Below are 21,220 nucleotides of genomic sequence, written 5' to 3'. Positions count from 1 at the left end.
TAATTAGATGGTAGAGTATATCCAATCTACACAGCACGGTGATCAAGGGGAGTGGGTGAACATTGCAGGCAGGCACTCAAGAGGGAAACGGCCGCACCTTCCGAAGCCCAATGGAGAAGCATAACCCGGAGGCTTTCCAGAATGCAATCAGTGCGTGCCAAAGCTGCTTTACTCAAATCGCGAAGGGGAGGGGCACGGGACTGCACAAGTCTGGGCTCCAAGGCTGAGCACCTATTTTAAAAATGGGCCTGGGGCATCTGCACACTTGCCTGGTCCGGCCAGAGGAATGCACATCCTCGGAGCTTTAAAACAGAAAGCTACCATCCATCCCGAGGAAGGTACCGGGAGCTCAGTGCACTCCCAGGAAACCGCTCGCTTGCAACATCTCGGCGCGGCGCCAGGCAAGGGCCCGCTTCTCCAGCCTGCAAGCGGTGCCTACGGGATCGGCCGCACCTGCCCGGCCCAGGCCTGCGGGCCTCAGCTCCAGCGGCGGCGGCGGCCGCAGCGGCAGCAGCGGCGTTCCGGTGCGCGCGCGCGCTCAGCCAATCGCGTGCTCGCCCGCCCCCCGCCGCCGCGGTGAGGCTGGCGCCGGGAAGAGGAAGAGGAACATTCGCCCTCCTCCTCCCAGCGCGCGGGCGGCGGCGGCAGCGGCACCGGGGTCACGAACTCTGACCTTTCACTGACAAAAACAATAACAAAGCGCGGTCCCTCCGCGACCCCGGCGGCGCCAGGGCCCGGCCCGCCGCCCCGCTCCGCACCGGCCCGCCGCGGCGTCCCGGCCGCCCGAGCCCCCGGGCTCCTGCCCTCCGGCGCCTGCCCGGCCCGCGTCCTGCCCTCCTAGCCGGGGGCGCCCGCCGCAGACACGGGATCTGCTCCGCGGTTGTGGTGGCGCCCAACCCTGAGGTAAGAGCAAGCCCGCCCGGCCAAGCCGCGGCGCGGCGCGGCGCGGCGCGGCGCAGCGCGGCACGGCGGAGGAGGGCAGGCCTGCGCCGCCATGGAGGCCGCGGAGGCTGAACGCGGCCTTTTACCTTTGCCACGGGGCGGTGGCGGCGGCAGCGGGCGCTTTGCATAGTGGGCCGGGCCGCGCCCTTCCCTCCCCTCTCTTCCACTCCCCTCCCCGCCCGCGGCCGAGCCCGGCGAGCCGCTGTCCTGACCGGGCCGGCCGCGCGCCGCGGGGGCGGAGAGGGGGACTGTCCGCGGCCCCGCCTCACGCCTGGCCCTCCGCCAGCGCCGCCATCTTGTCCCCGCGGCGCCGGCCAGGCTCCCCTCGGCGCGCGCCCGGCCTGCCCGCTTCTTCCTGTGTTCCCCGCTCCTCACCCCAGCACTCCCCGCCTGCCGTTGGCTGCCACCCTGGCCCAACCGCCGTTTTTCCGGACTAGGAGGGTGGAAGCGGAGGGAGGGAGGCGTGGGCAGGGCACGACCTCCTGAGTGACGGCCGGGCTGGCCAATCGTCCCCCCGTATAGGAGGGCCACGGCCTGCGGCACCGCCCCCAGGACTGTGCTGGTTGGTCCAGGTGGGAGAGGGAGGTCCCGGGGGCCGCTAGTGCGGGGCGTGAGGCCGGGCGGGCCAGCCTCTGAGGAACTTGGTGGGTCTCGGGCTGGGAAGCTGGTGATGCTTTTTGAACCCATGGCGCGGCCTGGAGGGAAGAGCTTGTCGGCACATGGAGGCTCTCCGGGGTTCGCGCTTTCCTCACGACTCTGGACGGAGTTCCTCTGGCGGGCTCAATTTCAGTCCATGAAATTGGGACACCAGGCGTTCTTGCCAAGCCTCGCCTCTCTCCTCAGCATTGTTTGAGGGACTGTTCTCTGAAAATGGAGTCCAAGCTACTCTGCCAGCCTCAAAAGTAATTTGCAAATGGTGGTGTTAGTTTTTTCGTCTTAATGTGGTGCCGGGGACGGCCCTGCCATTGAGTAACATCCCTAGTCCCAAAATGGTGATGTGGAAAAATATAAGGAACCAACTGGAGTGGAAAACTTGTGAGGTGATTCTCTTTCCTTCTTTCATTAAACACAGTTGTGCGTAGCTTTAGGCACTAGGACTACTTCCAGAGATTCAACTGACCTGGGCAAGGAGCCATTCTCCCCCCAGGATTTTGGATGCCGAGGGGATACAAAGGCTCAGAGAATGGTCAGAGAATGGAAGAAACTGGATGCTGTGCTGAAGGAATCGTGAGGGCATTAATTTAATTGGATGGTGAGGAAGTCAGGCTTCACTGAATGTTTGAATAGATTTCAGGAAAAGAGCTGGGTTCTGGATAGCAAGCTTGAAGATGGGAAGGGAAGATTTTCCCACACTTTTTGTTGAGTAAATTGTTGATGATACTACCAATAGCTAAGTGCTGCATATTTAATTGGTGCATTTTTATCCGAACTTGACAGTTGGGATACCATGCCCAGCAATAAAATGTCCATTATACTAAGCAGGGAATTTGAATTGGACTTCAGTAGACATTCTTTTAACATATTTATCTTTCCCAGAGATAAACTTGATTGATGCTATGAAGCTACTGAAAATCTCATTTGTCAAAGTGGAAAACAAACTTTACAAAATATAATGTTAGCTTCTATTGGAGAATATGATGACTAAAGTATTTGTGTATATAACATAATAGGAAGGGCTGGCTAGCATGTAGGAAACCTCAAGTTTTTCATCCTTAGCACTGAATAAACTATGTAGTGGTACATATCTGTAATCCCAATTACTGGGGAGGTGGAGGCAGATCAGAAATTTCAGTGTCATCCTTGGCTACGTAGAGTTTTAGGCCAGCCTGGGCTATAAGATCGGTATCCAAAATAAAATATTTGAAATCAAACTATCTTTTTAATAATACTAGCAGTCCCAGTTTTAATTCTTTCTTTGGCTATTTCAAGAGACAGTGTAAGTTAAGCCAAGCAAACATTTCCAAAAAGAGATTGGAGTAAGCTGTCCCAAAGTGACTTGCAGCCCAGTGGGTTCTACACTGTGGATTTTAAAGTTTTCCTGAATATTTATGAGGTGATAGAATGTTCATGGAATAAAGTGACAACCCCCTTTCCCACCCCCAAAGCATGATGGCTCTTCCTTTTGGGTTTTCTCTTTCCAAAAGCTGGAAATTTTAACATCACAATACAGTTGATATTGTAATGATATATCAGATCTTTTAAGGATGCAGACCCTTCTTTCAGGCACATGGGTGAGAAAGTGCCCTGATACCTTTAGTTTCTTCACAGCAAGAATAGCCTAATCACAGGTTCAAGGCTGTTCAACCTTCTAATTGGAGACACAGCTATCAATATGAAGCTGCAGTTTTCTCCAGTTATTTTGTATCAAAATCCTTGTCAGTCTGTAGTCAATCACACTTAAGAGACCATCCAGGTATGGTGGTTGGCACAAGACTTTGATTATCACACACAAGAGTTCTAGGCCAGCCAGGGCTACATAATGAGAACTCTGTGTTGGGATTGGGAGTAAGGTCTGTGTCAACAATCTCTTCCCTTTATAAAAGGAATTCTAGGAAGTTTTGAGGGTTTTTTGTTTAGTTCTGTTTTGTTTGAGAAGTTGTCTAGGTTGGCCTTTTAACCCTGGCCTCTAGTGATTTCCTGTGTTAGCCTCTGAGCAGCTGAGACTTTAGGCTGGTCTGTGCTACCATGCCTAGGTGAAGTTTTTAATACAAGGAGCCAAGCGACCTGGTATGGTAGAAGGATCTTGGGTCATGGAGTCAGAAAAACTTGGTTCCTGAATCTTGAGTAAGCAGTCTTTGAGGTTATACATTTGTAAGCTGGGGAAAAGGGAGCCAACACAAGGATGGAAGAGAGTGGGTGAGGAGTTGCTGCAGTAACTGCAGACAAGGGAGGTGAGACTGTGGTGAGATAGCCTGTATCTTGCTTGAGGTTCACATTTGAGTATTTGTCTTTGAGTTCTCCTGTGTGCCATTTGCTCCAAAGGTTTGAAGTATCAGAGTGGACACCAAAAGGGATCATCTGTGAAGGAGCTTAGCCAATCTGGGCCACATAATGAGTTCCAGGCTTGCAACCCTGTCTTGAAAAACAGAATAGGAAATGGCCCTTGAAGCTCATCAAAACCAGCCTAGCCACTTAATATAAATTTCCTACATTTTAGTTTGTCTTGCTTTATTGCTATGAAAAGCTGATTTCCTTTTTTGGAGACAGGGTCTTATTATGTAGCCCTGGGTAGCCTGGAACTCTGAGATTCTCTTGACTATGCCTCTTGAGTGCTGAGATCAAAGGTATATGTTATTATATCTCACTTAATGGCTGACCTTTTCTTCTGTGTGTGATCATCATCTGAAATTAATGTTTCTGTCACACACTATAGAAGATGGTTTTTTGGTCTTTGGAGGTTTAACTTGCCTAAAGGCTGACATTCTCTGTCATTCTTTGCTATCTTGTTGTTCCTTCCCCACAACCTTTGCAACTTTCTGTGAACTCTGGTAGCTAGGATACCTCTCCTGATTACTAAAAAGCTAGTGTTGAAGCAGGAAAAGCTTTCTACCTAAAGGTATGACAGCCAGGGAACACTTCCAACTGGCATAGTTCGCAATGATGAGAAGGAGCTATGTATAGGGGGAATTGAAGCCTAACTCAGTACATTGGCATGGGCATTGTTTAAGGGATTGTTTAGCCAGGTTCATACCTTGGCATCTGGGTGTCTTGGAGAATGAGAAATGAAATGTTAAGGACAGGAAATGAATAAGTTACTGCAGACTTTTATCTGGACTTGATGAGGCAGTCTTGGATTTTTGAAAGCATTATGTCAATGAAAGTCAGTTTCAGGGCAAAGTATGACTTATAGGCAATAGAAAGTACTCCCTCCATTATAATAATAAAAGACTTAAAAAACCCTTTAATAGGTGGTGACAGGATCTATTTTGTATTTACTGATCAGTAAATACAAATTCCACTCTATTTACATTCTAACCCCAAAGGTTTTTGGAAATGTTAGAATGTAAATAGAGAGAAATTTCATTGCAAGATTATAATTTTCTCCAGTTTGGATTCATGGGAGATGTGAAAGAATGTGCTTGGGTCTGGAGCAAAGGGCAGCTCTTAGGAGAAATAAGGCTGGTGGTACTGGGCTCAAAGTCGAGAGTTCTCCAGAACCTTCCTTGTTTACCTTTACTGCTCTATGTAGTAAGAATCTGCTATGCAGGAGCTAAAAAAGGTTCCTACCAAGCTACCCATAGGTGCCCTTTACATTCTAGTACTGGCTGATTGGATGCCTCTTGAGAAACTGCTAATGCTGGAATGCTTCAGTATGCATTTTCAGGGTCTTCTATTCTACAGTGAATCTGATTGTGTACTAATGGAACATACCAGAAATGACATTTATATTGCTCATGATCCTCTCTCCCACACCCCTATTCGAAGAAACACAAGATTTACTAGGTTGATAAGATGAATACCTAGTAATTATTGTTTTACCAAGGTGGAAAGCAGATGTCACAAGTGGTATTATATCAGTCCTCAGCTGAAAAAGCTGTTGACTAGAATATATGTATTGATTCACTTAGTACAACTTTTAAGAAATGAGATTATTTTGTTTTTCTAGAGAGATATAAGATACTCCCTTATAGAATGTGTAATTTAACTGGGTGTAGTAGTGCATACTTGTGATTCTAGCTCAGCATCTTCTAGTGTGAGACAGGATCATGAGTGAATGAAAGGTAGTGATCATACAATCAATAAGTACCAACTATTATAGTTAGCAAAAAAGTAAGAGACACTAAAATCTGGAGATATACAGAATGAGGGGCCTACTTCAGGTGGGAGGTGGGAGGATGGCAAGTTTGAGGTCAGTCTAGGCTACATAGTGAAATCCTATCTCAGAAAAGCAAAAACTAAAAAGTAAATGAAAATAAATAAAAGGGTTTAAAGTGGAAATCAGTGATAAAACTTACTTAGAAAGTAAGGCTTGGGCATGATGGCTTACACCATTGATCTCAGCAGAGACAGGTAGATAACTGAGTTAAAGACACGCCAAGGCAAGATCTCAGTTACCGTAAGGCATGAGTAAGACTATTTACAGAAACACTAGTATAAGAGCTCCAGACTAGAAACAAGCTGAACACAAGCTGTAAATGATCAAATTATGGTGTAGTCATGTGTTAGAATACTAGACCATAATGAAAATGGACTTCAAGAGAAGCTAAATACACATAAAGTATATTACTTATAGTTAAAAAACAAGCAAAAACTATCCTTGATAATAGATATTAGGAGAAGAAAGGAAAGTTAATGATAACAGGGGAGGTGCTTTGGAGACTTCAGGCTGCTGGTGCTGTTGTTTTCTGGTGTGAATACATATTCTGTTAGTAGACAGTCATCACAATGTTTAGTTTGAGCACTTTTTGCATATGCATGTTGTAGTTCAATAAAATTATTACTTAAAACTGTTAAAAATTGCCAGGTGGTGGTGGTGGTGCATGCCTTTAACCCTACCACTTGGGATTTGAGTTTGAGGTGAGCCTGGTCTACAGAGTTCCAGGACTACTACAGCCAGGGCTACACAGTGAAACCCTTGTCTCATAACAAAAGTGTTAAAAATTATCCTCACTGTTCTACTTATTTTCTATCTTGACAATTTTGGTCAGTAAAATCGCTATATAGCTAAAATATTAAAAGTATTTTTGGATTCCTAAGAAATTGTCGTGGTGGAGCTGGATTATAAAGTCCTGACTGCAGTACTGAAGTGTGTAACATAGAGAAATTAGCAGTTGTTTAGTTATTAAATGTTCAACTGATACCCTGTTACTGTTTTTCTTCCTTGACTTTTTGTTTTTCTTGGAGAGTTATTTGAAGTGTAATGTGGTCTAGAGGGACTAGTGTAAGTTTTAAGGTCAGAGTGGTTGGAGTTGGATACTAGCACTTCATTAGCAGCTGGATCACTTTACACACGTGTGTCTGTTCTTCTGACTTCTTGTTGGAGCTTATGCATCATACTAAAGTGCTGAGAATCAAAACATAACCTTGTTTGACAGAACATGTCATAGGTGCCCAGAAGTTCTGCCCTCCTTTTCCAATTGTCTACTCCTGGCTCATTCTAACAGAAACAGAATCAATATTATCATTATTACACTTAAGTCGTTGGTAGCATGAAGCAGCAGTCTTCACACACACACAAACACCTGTAGTAGTTCCCCAGTAGCATAGGAACAACATGGCTGTGGAAGCTGCAGCTTTTCTAAGCTATTCATTCCTTGCTCTCCAGCCTCCCTTGGGAATGTTATTTCTCCTCTTTTCTCCTTTCTTCCTTTCTTCCTTCCTTTCTTTCTTTCTTTCTTTCTTTCTTTCTTTCTTTCTTTCTTTCTTTCTTTTGTTTTGTTCGAGACAGGGTTTCTCTGTGTTGACAGGGTTTCTCTGGCTGTCCTGGAACTCACTTTGTAGACCAGGCTGGACTCAGAGATATGCCTGCCTCTGCCTCCCAAGTGCTGGGATTAAAGGCGTGCGCCACCACGCCAGGCTATTTCTCCTTTTTCTTACTGGAAGAAGAAACTAATCTCCTTTGGATGGGCATGATAGGTAGGGAAGCACATGACCCAGAGGCTAAGTAATCATTTGAAGTCTTAAAAGCATCAGGATTTCGATAAACTGGTTGTGGATTTAAGCTTGGCCTTAGAGCCTTAGAGGCATCTAAAGGGCATGTTTTCTACTGAAGAACATTGGTATTATATTAAACTTTGATTTTTTTCCCCATGTCCTAATTCCAAATCCTAATTTGACATCTAATCTGTGGCTTTGTGTTTCTTATTTTATGTCATCTAGAGTTTTATTTTTCCATGAATATAAATAGGTTTCTACATGGGTCTTACCTAGGCCCTCTGTGCATATGTTATAGTTGTGTAACTTGGTCTTCTTGTGGGACTCCTCTAACAATGGGAGTGAGGGCTGTCTCTGATCCTTTTTGCTTGATTTTGACCCTTTCCCTCTTACTGGGTTGCCTCATTCAGCTTTAACATGAGAGGAGGTGACTAGTCTTATTGCAACTTGATATACCATGTTTGGTTGATAACCCTGGAAGACCTACCCTTTTCAGAAGGGAAGTGGAGAGGAATGAGGTTAGAGGTGTGAGGGGGAGACTGGAAAGGGAGGAGGGAAACTGTGGTTGGGATGAAATATATAAGAGAACAAATAAAATTTAAAAATGTAAAAAAAATAGGTTTTTAACAGAATATACTTAAACTATATCATGAAATTCTATCCAGTTGTATCCTTTTTTTTTTTTTTTTTTTTTTTTAAAGACAAGGTCTCACTATGTAGACCAGCTGGCCTTGAATTCACAGGGGTTGTTCTATCTCTCTCTCCTAAAAGCTGAGATTAAAGGTGTGTGCCATCATGACAGCTGGTTTGCCTGCCTTTTATTTTTCAAATGATCATTAGATACTGCTTTTTTGGGGGACTGGGAGTGGGGTTAGGGTCTCTTATTACCTAATCCTGGAACTCACTGCATAGAACAAGCAAGTTTCAAACAGCAACAGGGTATCAGTTACTTATCTCTTTCATTCATAGACTAGAACATTTAATTAATTTAAACAATTGCTAATTTCTAAATGTTACACTTGGGATCAAAAAGGCATGCTCACTACAGGTGACCCTGAATTCCCCCCAACCCCCCTTGAGACAGGGTTTCTGTGTTTAGCCTTGGCTGTTATGGAAGTTACTCTTTAGACCAGGCTGGGCTCAAACTCAGATCTGCCTGCTTCTGCCTCCTGAGTGCTGGATTTTTAATTATTTCAGATTATACCCTAATTCAGCCCTTTCCTTTTGCCCAGCTTGCAGCTTAACAGTGTGAATTATAGTTGGTTGATTATACAACATACATATATTGAATCTTGGGTAGATCTTAAAGAATGTTTCACAGTTTTAGTTTCTGCCTTCATGTTTCTTTGCTTTTGTTTTTTTTTTTTGAGAAGGTAAAAGCAGCACTTTCAACAAATAGTAGCTATAACATACTATGAGTTCCAGGTTCAATATACACATTTTGGCAGTCTGATGTGGTTAGCATTAGAGAGATCATCTTAGTGCCTGAGCCTCACAACCAGGGAGACTTGCTCAGGACAATAGGCACTTTGAATGCTGTTAAGTTCATGTTCAGGTAGGCAGTGCATAATCATGAGTGATTTGAATCCCTTGATCATGAAAGGAAAGATGAGTTCCTAGACTCCAGTTACTGAAGACAGTTTCTCTGTTGCTGAGTGCCATAGCTATACTTCCTGCCCACTGAGAGAGACCTGTTGCTCCCATCAAGAACCTGATTGGCTGTGTTAGGGTCCATACGCCTACTTAACTGAAGACAAGGTTTCATCAGCTGTCAGTCTTCTGTGAGTCTGGAAGAGTTCATTTATGCTCTTGTTACCCTGTGGTCTGCACCACAGTTTTTACTTACTGTGTCCTGCTGTCATCATGTGCTGCTCAGGATAACTTGTTAGTTCGAAATTAAATTTAAGGATCTACTTTCATTTCTTACTGTTGTCATGAGTCGTTACTGGCTTTTGTTTGCAATATTACTTTTCCTGTCACCTCCACCCTGCTATCAAAAAAGTTTCTTTTGTTGACGATCAGATACAATCATGTTAAAGCTATTGATGGTTCCCCAGCATCCAGTGTCAGCCTCTGATCTCTCCCACAGTTTTTGGCATATTTCCTGCTGTTCCTCAAATACCTCACTCTGTGTTAGACTTGCTAGTTCCTTAAGAACTGTCCTTCCTGCTTCGGATACTCTCCATTCTTCTTTTCTTTGATAAATTCCCATTTTTTAAAAAATTTATTTATTTATTTTATGTATGAGTATACTATAGCTGTTTTCAGACACACCACAAGAGGGCGTCAGATCCCATTACAGATGGTTGTGAGCCACCATGTGGTTGCTGGGAATTGAACTCAGGACCTCTGGAAGAGCAGTCAGTGCTCTTAACCGCTGAGCCATCTCTCCAGCCCCAAATTCCCACTTCCTAAAACCTAGTTTAAATATATCTTTAAGATACATGTGGAGAACAACTTGAGGGAGTTGATTCTCTCCTTTTACCATGTAGATCTCAGGCTGTCAGGCTTGAGGGCAAGTGTTTTTACAAACCATGGAGGCAACTCACTAACTCTTCATTAGCTCTCTAGCAGAGGGAGTTACTTCTTCCTTGGGACACTCACCATAGCCATTAAATTGCATCAAGTTCATCAAGGACAAAGGACTTGACTTCCCTTATTTTGTTAGTTCTCAACCTTCAGCTCATTGTCTGGTCATCATAGTTTCTTAATAAGAGTTGGTGGGCTATTTGGGGTTTAACACTTTTTTTTTTAACATACAGTGCTATGTCTTGATAGCTCTTGGCAATTAGTTGGGTTCTCTTCTATCAACATGACTTTGGGTACAATTTGAAGATTAGCTAGTTGAAGAGTCATCTTCAGGTTTCTATAGCCAGAACTAGCTGTGTTCTGTTCACAATGCTTATTAATACAACACCAGCTGTTAGTTCCTGTTGGTGCTGCTAAGCTTACCTTCATAAACCAAGACAGCTTTTTCTTTTTGGTGCTTTTGATCAAAACCCAGATCTTGTGCATACTAAGCAGGCTCTCTTTCACTGAGCCATACATCTAGTTCTTCCAGGTCCCTAAAAGCTTATTTCTATAGTAATAGGTTTTAGTTTTGTTGTTTCTAGATTTCAGTTATGAAGTTAGTGGCTGAGTTTTCCAGCTATCACTATTCTTTGGAACTTGCCATTTTGGGAAGGGAGATGCCCTCTAATTGAAAACTGATGCCCCATACTTTGTTCCAAAGGCTCTGACCTCCCTATCCCATATGACTTATGTCTGTGAGATGTCCTGTGGTTGTATGGTGGTGAGTCTTGCCCACATTAGCTTTATTTCAGGAGCACTTAAGTTACAGGTACCCCACAGCTCTCCTTCCTGACATTTCCTGAGAGTTTGTTTTACTTACTTTTTACATTGTGCTGTCCTGCAAGGAGAAGCTTCACACACACACACACACACACACACACACACACGAATAGGATTTGATTTACACACCACATTTTCTAACATGGCTAAATGCAGTTTTGAAACTCCCTCTAACATATATGCTCTAGTTGGATGAAAGTCTTTCTTTTGGAATCATGGCTGTCTGAAGTTTCTCTGCATGTCCTTACTTTGACTGTCTCCTGTTCTCTTTTCAGAAGGCATACATTACTCCTCTTTCATTTTTATTTAGCAGTTGATGGCTGAAGCTGCTTGGGAGGTAAAAAAAAACAGCAACAACATTGACATCAAGAATTCCAGGAATTCAAGAGATGGTTCAGGAAGTGGGCAAGGCCTATAAAGCTGTGGCAGTGAAATAATGGTGGTAGCAAACAGAAAGATAAATAACCAGTGGTGGACTAGAGAACCTGCCATTATATGTACACACTCAGAAGGAAACCTGAGTTATGATGGCAGAGATGACATTACAGATCAGTGATGAAAGGATAGGTGGTTCAGTCCACGGTGCTGGAAAATTGATGTTTGTGCCTGACTCATCACACTCAAAAAACTAATGGGCACATGGATTAAGAGCTTACAAAGTGAATGATAACATTATTTAGCATTTATATAATAAAATATGTACCATGGTATTTTTAACCCTAGGGTAGGACAGAATGTCCTTAAAACATTAAAATGCAGGCTGACAGGGCTGGCGGATGGCTTGGGGTAGGTGCTTCAATCTTTAGAACCTTTGTAAAGGCAGAAAGAAAGAATCAGCTGCAAATTATCCTCTTCACATGTGCATCACCACATACACATGCATCCCCATTGTACGCTAGTAAGTAAAAAAAGTAATACAAACTTCTAAAATATTGATCCATCAAGCATTAATATCATACTGCTAGTCAAGACATGTAAAGAATGGGCGAAGACATTCACAAATGTATACACTTACACAGTCAAATAGTATCCAGAATCCTTAGGTTTTTAAAGTTTAACAGATGTACTATTTCCTGACTTATACATATGGTTACTAGAATTATTTTGAGACTCATAACTATTTTAAGTTGACTGTCCCTGCAGATTTAAAGTGATTCAGGGTAGAGGTACAGTTTGGTGATAAAATGCTTTCATAGCAGGTTTAAAGCTGTGAATTTGGTCCTGAGCAATATAAAACAAAAGCAAAACGAAGCCCATAAAGTGGACCATTGGAATTCAGACAGTTGTCTATGGGGTCTTTTCAGGAAATCCCATAAAAAGAAAGGTCTTTTAAAGAATGTTCTGATATTTCTATATTATTCAATAATAATTCTCTACCAGTGTTCCAGTGTATTTAGGGTCACTTATTTGTACTTAAAACTACAGTTAGCAGCAGAAACAGAGATTATGTTTCAGAGTTATAAAGTGATTAGTTGTGGCTGTCTGTCTGGATTGAATTCTTATCATATGTTACCTATTGGCTATCATTATTTTCTTCGTTGAAGAGTGCAAGTCTAGACCTCATACATGTAGCTGTGTGCTATGACTTACTTGTCTGAATATCTCAAATGTTGCTTTCCTTTCTTTTTCTGTTTCTCTAAGTTGGAACCAAATCATAGCAAGGACAAAATAAATAAATAAATAACAAAAAATTTAAAACAAAAACCAGTGTTCGTTCCCTCTTGCATTTTTTTTTAAGAAACAAAAAGTTTTACATACTTACAAATAAAAAAAAAAGCAAGCAAGCAAGCAGACTGGTAGTATAGCTTACCGGTAGAATGTGCTTAGCATATGATAGGCTCTAGATTTGTTCCTTAGCCCCATATACCCTGAAAGAAAAGACTTCAGAGTAAGAAGATGACTAACCCCTATAGCTCATGCCTGGCCATATTATATGGAGGTGAATCACAGATATCTGTGACCTGGTATCGTGTCCCTGTTGGTGCAGTACCTGTCCTTGTACTTACAGGTTCTAGGTCTTTTTATGTTGTCAACCAGTTTCACATTCCATTCACCACTCATCATTTATGCAGTGAAACAATCTAAATGGAAATTAAAGTAGTAAAAGTGGCTACCTAATAATGGGTAGAAGAATACAGAAAATGGCCACAGTTAAAAAGCTTGGAGATCTATGCCTCATAAGTAGGAATGTTATAGAAAGGTACTTTGTGAAACTATTCATTGTATAATAGTCCAAGCAAGCAAATGAACTAGTTGTGCATCTGTGTATTTTACACATAGATATATTGTACAGTAACACTGAACAGTTTTTATGTACAAATTCAAAGATAATTCTGCTAGAGCTTGTTTTCCTGTTTTGCCTGGGACCTATCCAGATAATGAATTGTCCCAAACAAACCCTGGTTTTTGAAAAGTGTCTAGGGAATTCTCCTGGAGCTGTCTTGTTCGTGACCAGAAGAGATGGAGGGTCAGCAGTGAATGTGTTTAAGTGACTCTGACCTAGAAGGCTATCAGGCTTTTTGGTCTTTAGATGATCTTCCTCAAATTTTACAAATGATAGCATTAATATATTTTTTTCTATTAGTGGAAAGCTAGGGACGGACACACACACACACCTTTAATCCCAACATTTGGGAGGCAGAGGCAGGTGTGGATCTCTGTGTGTTTGAGGCTAATCTGGTTTACATAGCAAGTTCCAAGCCTGCTAGAGCTACAGTGAGACTCTGTTTCAAATATATATATTAATAGATATATATTAGTAAATTGATGGGTACCTTGTCTTGTTAGCATATTCTTTTTTTTTTGTTGTTAGCATATTCTTTGTCTCTCTGTTAGTGTATTGTTTGTCTTTCAGCCTGTAAATGAGGTGTGTAATCTGAGCATGGTTTTGCTTCTCATATTGCCACTAGTAATAAAAGTTTAGTGATAGCAATCTAGCAAGCTAGTATTCTGTCCAAAGTTGACCTCATGGTTTTCTCAGATAGCCACCATTTTACTCAGTGTACTGTGACTAAGAGCTACCCAAAAAGGTATGTGAAGTTTCCACCTCTTTGAGAGGTTAAACTGAGAAGATCTTATAAGTCCCTTATTCCTTTGCATTTATATCTGCCAAGAGAAATTTACCAATTTGAAATGTTTCTACAAAAAGTTGGTACATTAATTTTATGGCATATCTAGATATGATTACCCTGCTGGCTTTGTTTCCTTTAGAAGGCATGGTCCTTGTAAGATAGTATCAAAGATGAATTCTGATGAGTGATAATTTTCAAGTAGCCTGGTTTTCCACACCTGATAGAAGTTGCTGCATTTTTCCAAACAGGTTCTCTAATGATCTTGCTTCACCATGGCTACAAATATGGAGGGGCTGGTTCAGCACAGAGTGGGGACCCAGCAGGTGGCTGAGGTGAGTGACAGGGGCTAGCACAATAGCTGGCACCCTTGCTTTTGAAAGGGTAGAAATCAGTATGCTCTGTGGTTTTCAAAACAGTCCCAAAGAAGTCAGCACATGATTCAAATCCAAAGCAGGATGCTGACACTAAATACAAATGACAAAAGCAGCTGTGAGTAGGTTTTTCTGCATGGGTAGGATGGTTGTGTATAATAAGATGACTTGAAATTTTATCTCAGTCTCAAGTCAACAAATCTGATTGTTATTGTGCAGTAATTTTAATTCTAAGGCTGTGTCTTGGTTTCTTATATACTTGTTACTGCACAATGGTAGATCAGATTGTTTAACCACTTGCAACTGTCCACAGTACTGAAATTCAGGGGTGCTCACCACACCCAACTAAGGAGTACCAGTAAGTGTAACAGTGTGCACTTAGATGGGCCTTCAATGACAAGCATTTTTCAGACAGACCTAGGTAAGTATAGTGAGAAATTTTGTGACAGACTCTAGAGGGGTTAACATGAGGAGAAATTTAGGAAAAGGGATCGAGGCATAAAACAGCTTGGTACCTGTAGGCAGCATGATGTGTAGAGGGGATATAGTCAGGACCAGACCTTGAAAAGTGTCATTACTCTTGTCATCACTGGTAATACTCAGTAAACCAGACCCTATGCAAGGGTAACTCTGATAACCTTTTGAGGTTGGTTACTGTTACCATTTTATAGACGAGAAACCATGCCAGAAACAAAACAAAACAACCAGACCATGTTGTCAGCCAAGAGCTTATTGTAGCAGAAATGGGATTCTGACCTAGGTCTTTGTACTTTTTATAAACTTTGCTGGTTTACACTACAACTGTGTATTCTATCCTTAGAAGAAATGAAGATTTGCATTTTTAAATTATATTTCTGAAACAAAGACAATTTTACCAAAGAATGGATATTCGAAGAAAAGACATGTGTAAATGTATGTGTGCTTTGCCTGAATTTGTGTTTGTGCTTATCCTTCTTATTGAACCCAGGACTACCAGACCAGGAATGGCACCACCCACAATAGGCTGGGCCTTCCTCCATTGAATGCTAATTGAGAAAATGCCTCCATGTTAGGAAGGCATTTCCTCAACTTGAGGCTTCTTTCTCTGGGATGACTCTAGCTTGTATCATGTTAACACACAAAACCAGCCAGGACAGTACTTTATCCCAGTAACAACAGAAAAGTACCTAATATAGGAAGGAAGGCTTTATTTTGGCTCACGGTTGGAGGTCTAGAATGTTATGGCATGGAAGACATAAGACAGCAAGAGCTTGAAGCAAATTGCAACCACTGTTAGGAAACAGACAGTGCTGGATGCTTGTGCTCAGCTCACTTTCTCTTTTTAATACAGTTCAGGATGATAGACCACAGAATAGTATCCATAGTGGGCCTATCTTTCCACTTCATTTAACTCAGTAAGATAATCCAGAGCTGGATAAATGGCTCAAAAGGTAAGAGAACTTGTTTTTTGCAGAGGATTCGGGTTCAGTTTCTACCACCCATGTGATGGCCCACAACCTTCTACAGCATCAGTTCCAGGGATTGAATACCCTCTTCCAACTTCTGTGGGGACCAGGCATGCATGTGGTGTATAGTTATATATAGGTAGGCAAACATTTATATAAAATAAAAATAAATAAATCTGAGGAGGGGAAGGAGTTGGGCATGATGGTATACACCTTTAATCCCAGCACTAGGGAAACAGAAGCAGATCTCTTATAAGTTGGAGGTCAGCTTGATCCACATTAGGAGTTCCATGCCAGCCAAAGCTACATAGTGAGACTTTAACCTCAAAATAAAACAGGATAAGCCCCTACAGTGGTACATAGAGGCCCATCTCCTAGGTGATTCTAGTTTGAAAGTTGACAATTGAGATTACCATAGTGGATTAGAGTACTTTTTACACAAGCAATAAGACATAAGTTTAAATTTCAAGTAGCCATGTGAAAGTTGGGCATGGCAGCCTCATACCTTTAACCTCAGCACTTTGAGGGATGTAGATGGAAGGATTGGCGAGGCATTCTGGTCACTGGCCTAGCTCTAGGATCAGTGTAATACTATCAAGGGAAAATAGGGTGAAGAGTGGACACCTGATATCCTTCTCATACTTCTGCATACAGAGACATGGATGTACACCTATACACACCTGTGTACATCACACACACAAAGTAGGGATCGAGGACAGTGCCTTAGTGTTAGGGTTTCTATTGCTGTGAAGAGACACCATGACCATGACAACTCTTACAAAGAAAAACATTTACTTGGGACTGTCGTACAGTTTCAGAGGTTTAGTCCATTATCTTCATGGCAAGAAGCATGGTGGCATGTGGGCAGACATACTGCTGAAGAAAGCTGAAAGTTCTACATCTGGATTTCACCAGGAAGCAGGAAAAGAATGCCACACTAGGCATGGCTTGAGCATATGAGACCTCAAAGCCCACTCCACTAAGTAACACACCTCCAATAAGACCACATCTCCTAATAATACCACTCCCTATGGGCCTGTAGGGACCATTTTTATTCAAACTACCACATTTGGTGCAAAATGCAGTTAGTCTAACCTCAAAAATCCCCATAGTCTGTACACACACACACACACACACACACACACACACAATCAGCATTTAAAAGTCTGTTCAAAGTTCCTTTTGAGACTCAAACAGTCTCTTAACTGTAATCTCTTTCAAAATCAAAAAGCAGATCACATACTTCCTATATATAATGGCACAGGATATACATTACCATTCCAAATAGAAGGTGATACTGGACCAAAGCAAGTCTCTAAACCAGCTAGGCAAACTTCAGACTCTGCATCTTCATGTCAAAGCCTTTCAGATCTCCAGTACCTTTGTGCTTTGTTTTCTGCAACATACTTTTTCTTGGGCTGGTTCCACTCCTGTTAGCAACTATTCTCAGCAGGTATTCCACGACACTGGCATGTCCATCATCTTGGGGTCTTCAAGGCAATCTAGGCTTCACCTTCTCAGCTTCACACAATCTCTCTGACACACACCTGGCTTCAGCTACTTTCCTTGGTCTACAAGGGGGAACCCCATAGTCCCTTTCTTTTACCCTTGACTCTAAAACCAGAACTGAGTAGCTGAAGCTGCCAAGTTCTGCTGCTTACTGGGGCTGGAATACAGCCCTCTTGTTCTATTATATCTTCCAGCTTTCTGTTTTTCATGGTTTCCTTCACTGTGTAAGTTTGGCTGTCCTGGAACATTCTCTGTAGACCAGGCTGGCTTTGAATTCTGAAATCTACCTGTGTCTGCTTTCCCAGTGTTGGGGTTAAAGTTTTGTGCTACTGTACCCAGCCATAGACTTCTTAAATTCCTTTCACAAACTGGAAGCTTAGCTGGGTTGGATCTTTGTCACCACTCTTTTATTCCATTTAACATTAGGCTTATCTTTAATCTTCTTGAGCACAGGACTTAGCTCCATTCCACTTCCTGGTGCCCCTTTTCTTCTCAAATTGTACATGTTATAGTTTTCTTGTTCGGCTTACTCCTTTTCATTATAAATTTGCATGAAGGCGAACACTAATAACTACACCACAGAGTTGATACTAAACTGTTTTGAGATTTCCTCTGCCAAATCAATAAATCAACTTTTCACTTCAGCCTCACAACTCTTCAGTTTAGCCTCAGGCAGATTTTTTGGACAAAAAGAAGAAAGCAGCCACATTCTTCACCAAAATGTCACAAGAACAGTTTCCATTCCACATATTAATCTTTGTTTCCTCGGAACCTCTTTAGCCATGGCCCCCACCAGAGTGTTTTGATGCTCAGAACACTCTCAGCCTCACCATCTTCCATGTTCTTACTAGTATGGCCCACTAAGCAGTGCTTAAAGCATTTCCTAACCCAAAGTCCAAATTCCTCCAAACAAAAGCATGGTCAGACTTATGGCAGCAGTACCCAAGTGCCTGGTTCGAATTTGTCTTAGTTAGGGTTTCTGTTGCTGTCATGAAACATTATGACTAAAAAGCACACTGGGGAGGAAAGGATTTAGTCAGCTTATACGTCCACAGCACTGTCCACCATTGAAGTCAGGACAGGAACTCAAACAGGACAGGATCCTTGAGGCAGAAGATGAAGAAGAGGCCATGATGGGATTCTGCTTACTGGCTTGCTCCTCATGGATTGCTCAAGTTGCTTTTATACAGAACCCAGGACCATCAGCCCAGGGATGGCACCATCCACAGTGGTGGACTCAGTCCACCCTCATTTATCACTAATTGAGAACGTGCCTTATAGCTGGATCTCATGGAGGTATTACTTCAACTGAAGCTTATTTTTCTCTGATGACTCTAGATTGTGTCAAGTTGACACAAAACCAGTAAGTTTTAGGAGGAGTCTTAGGGTTTTACTGCTGTGAACAGATACTATGACCAAGGCAAGTCTTATAAAGGACAACATTTAATTAGGACTGGCTTATAGGTTCAGAGATTCAGTCCAGTATCATCAAGGTGGGAAAATGGCAGTGTCCAGGCAGGCATGGTGGAGGAGGGAGGAGCTTAGAGTTCTACATCATCATCTGAGGGCTGCTAGCAGAATACTTGCTTACAGGCAGCTAGGATGAGGATCTTAAAGCCCACACCCAGAATGGCACACCAACTCCAACAGGACCACACCTTCTAATAGTGCTACTCCCTGGACCAAACATATACAAACCATCACAGGAGGAGAAGCCATTAAGAAAACATGGGATATCAACCCCTGGCTTCTACATGTGCACATAACAATAGTAACTTCTTTATATTGAGGCACCACTCATTCAAAATTGATACAAAATTAATTTCTTAGGACAAAATAGATATCAGGCTCATATTTTGAATTTCCTAAGTATCAGCTTTCAAACTGTTTAAAACATTCAAAAACAGGCTGGAGAGATGGCTTAGTGGTTAAGTTAAATGCACTTGCTTCTGGCTTTGGCTCCCAGTGCCCATATATTGGTTTGAAACCATTCATAACTCCAGCTCTAAGGGATCCTATTCTCATCTCCAAGGGTATCAGTCATGCAGGTGATGTACACAGGCAAAACATAAAAATAAATGTAAGTCAATAAAATGGTATCAGTTAAACTAATAAACTATGTAAATTACCTCAGATCACTCTTGTTAATATTTAGGAGAACTCACAATTTCAATAACTTAAAGTATCCACCTACCATGTCCCAGCTCTTCCCAGGAAGGATACCTAGTTAGTTCTAAGTAATCCTAGTATGTACCTGTGAGAGATTATGATGTTAACTAGAGCTGAATTTATCAGAAATGTTATCATGAACATTCATCAGGCACTTAAAATAATCATCTACAGCAAGTTTTTATGAGCCTTAAATGAGAAAGACCGTTTTCTACATGTAGATAAATACTCATACATAAAAATAAAAATTAAAAAACAATCTTTTAAAAAGTTAGAGATGCAAGCCAAGGAGATTGCTGTTATTAAAATACTTGCAGTGCAATCACAAGCACTTGAGTTTGTATATCCAACATGTGTCTAAAAAGCTGGGCACAGTGTGAATTCTCATAATTTCAGTGGTAGAGAGATGGAGACAGGAGGATCATGGATGCTTGTTCACCAGATAGTCTAGGTGAATCTGGGGGCACCAGGTTCAGTGAGAGGACCTTGACTCAAAAAATAGGTGGAAAAACCATTGAGTTAGACACCATTGACCTTTGGCTACACATGCACACTACCCCCATATGCCCTATTGGCATACAAGAATTAAAAATGCATAACAACCTCAAATATCCTTTCTATGCTTAAAATCTTAAAGATATTTTCCAGATTGGAAACCTAAACCTAGGTATGCATTTTAAACATGTGAGGACATATGTATGCTAATAGCTGCAGAACTGACTCTCTCATGAGAACAAAACTGCACTTTGGTGACTTACCTTAGCTTGATCCTCCAGTTGGTTTAAAAAAGAAACCTCTGAATACTGAAGTGAGTGTTGATTTAAACTTACTCTATTGTCCATTAGAAATCTGAGACATTTTCAGTGTGGAAGGTCTTCATTTTTCTCTTAGAGTTTAAGTTATGGGGGCCAAACAATGACGTCTTGAAGTAGCTTCTGATTCACACTTTGGAATTCCTTCAACTTCACCTTTGCTGTTGCTTCAGTACCAGTAAGTAAACTCTTTCAGAGCCTCTATGGTGAGGATGACTTGATTGGTAGCAGTGACTGGCGTGAGCTTTACTTGATTATCACTTCTCAGGTCTCTGACATATATGGAGTATTGGTTTGTCTTTGTGGTGTTCTTAGCCAAAGTTTTTCCATCTTTGGCCTTTTGCTCTCTTCACTTTTTAAAACAGAACAATAGGAGAGATACATTTTGCTGTTTTCCCAATGAAGGAGTAGGTAGGGAGGGGACAGTGAGGGAAGGAAGTGACACTGCAGTAACACATGTATTAGCAGAATCTAAGTCACCAGCACTGAGATTTTTGTTGTTTCTGCAGGTACACAATGGTGGCAGTCTGAGTTCAAGGCCAGATATTGTCAGTACAAAGATTTTATATAGAGCTTCCTTTTTTGCCATTGTTGCAGTCTTCAGCAGAGGGCCCCTTTTAAACAACTTTGGAAAGGAAATCTAATTGTCGTGAGCATCTTAAAAGAAAGGTCATCCTTAAAGGGGTGGATTTGCTCCAGCCTCTATCCTGAGTCTGTTCCTGGCATCCAAAATCCTCAAAAGATGCCACCATATCCTCTTCTGGGTGGCTGGGATTCTATTCTGTCATATGGTTAGGACGCTGAAACTGAACTTGTGGACACCAAATCAGAGAGAGGTTAGTACCGTGTTTTTTGTTTGTTTGTTTGTTTGTTTGTTTTACACGGTATTTCAAGATTAACATAAGGCTTTCCAGACCCATGTGCCACCTGCATGCTGACTCTTAACCCGCTGGAAA

At 42.1% G+C, this 21,220-nt stretch overlaps 1 protein-coding gene across 5 annotated transcripts in view; it reads left to right on the top strand.

Moving 5' to 3' along the window:
- The first annotated feature begins 254 nt into the window (after positions 1-254).
- Positions 255-21,220, top strand: part of Nr2c2 (nuclear receptor subfamily 2 group C member 2) — a 78,319-nt gene continuing 57,353 nt past the window's right edge. Inside the window, exons 1-2 of one of the 5 annotated variants that reach the window (XM_021164251.3) lie at positions 255-903; positions 14,207-14,290. The gene's annotated coding sequence lies outside the window, so the exon portion shown is untranslated. Of the gene's footprint in view, positions 904-1,385; positions 1,983-14,206; positions 14,291-15,782; positions 15,914-21,220 lie in introns of those variants that run through there. The other 4 variants (XM_021164249.3, XM_085840281.1, XM_021164250.3 and 1 more) reach the window with 4 other exon arrangements.

This window comes from Mus caroli, unplaced genomic scaffold (assembly GCF_978045245.1).
Source record: "Mus caroli unplaced genomic scaffold, Mus_caroli_1 scaffold_7, whole genome shotgun sequence".
Classification (NCBI taxonomy): Eukaryota; Metazoa; Chordata; class Mammalia; order Rodentia; family Muridae; genus Mus; species Mus caroli.
The sequence above is the reverse complement of the archived record's forward strand: the minus strand, read 5'-3'. Positions and strand labels throughout refer to the sequence as shown.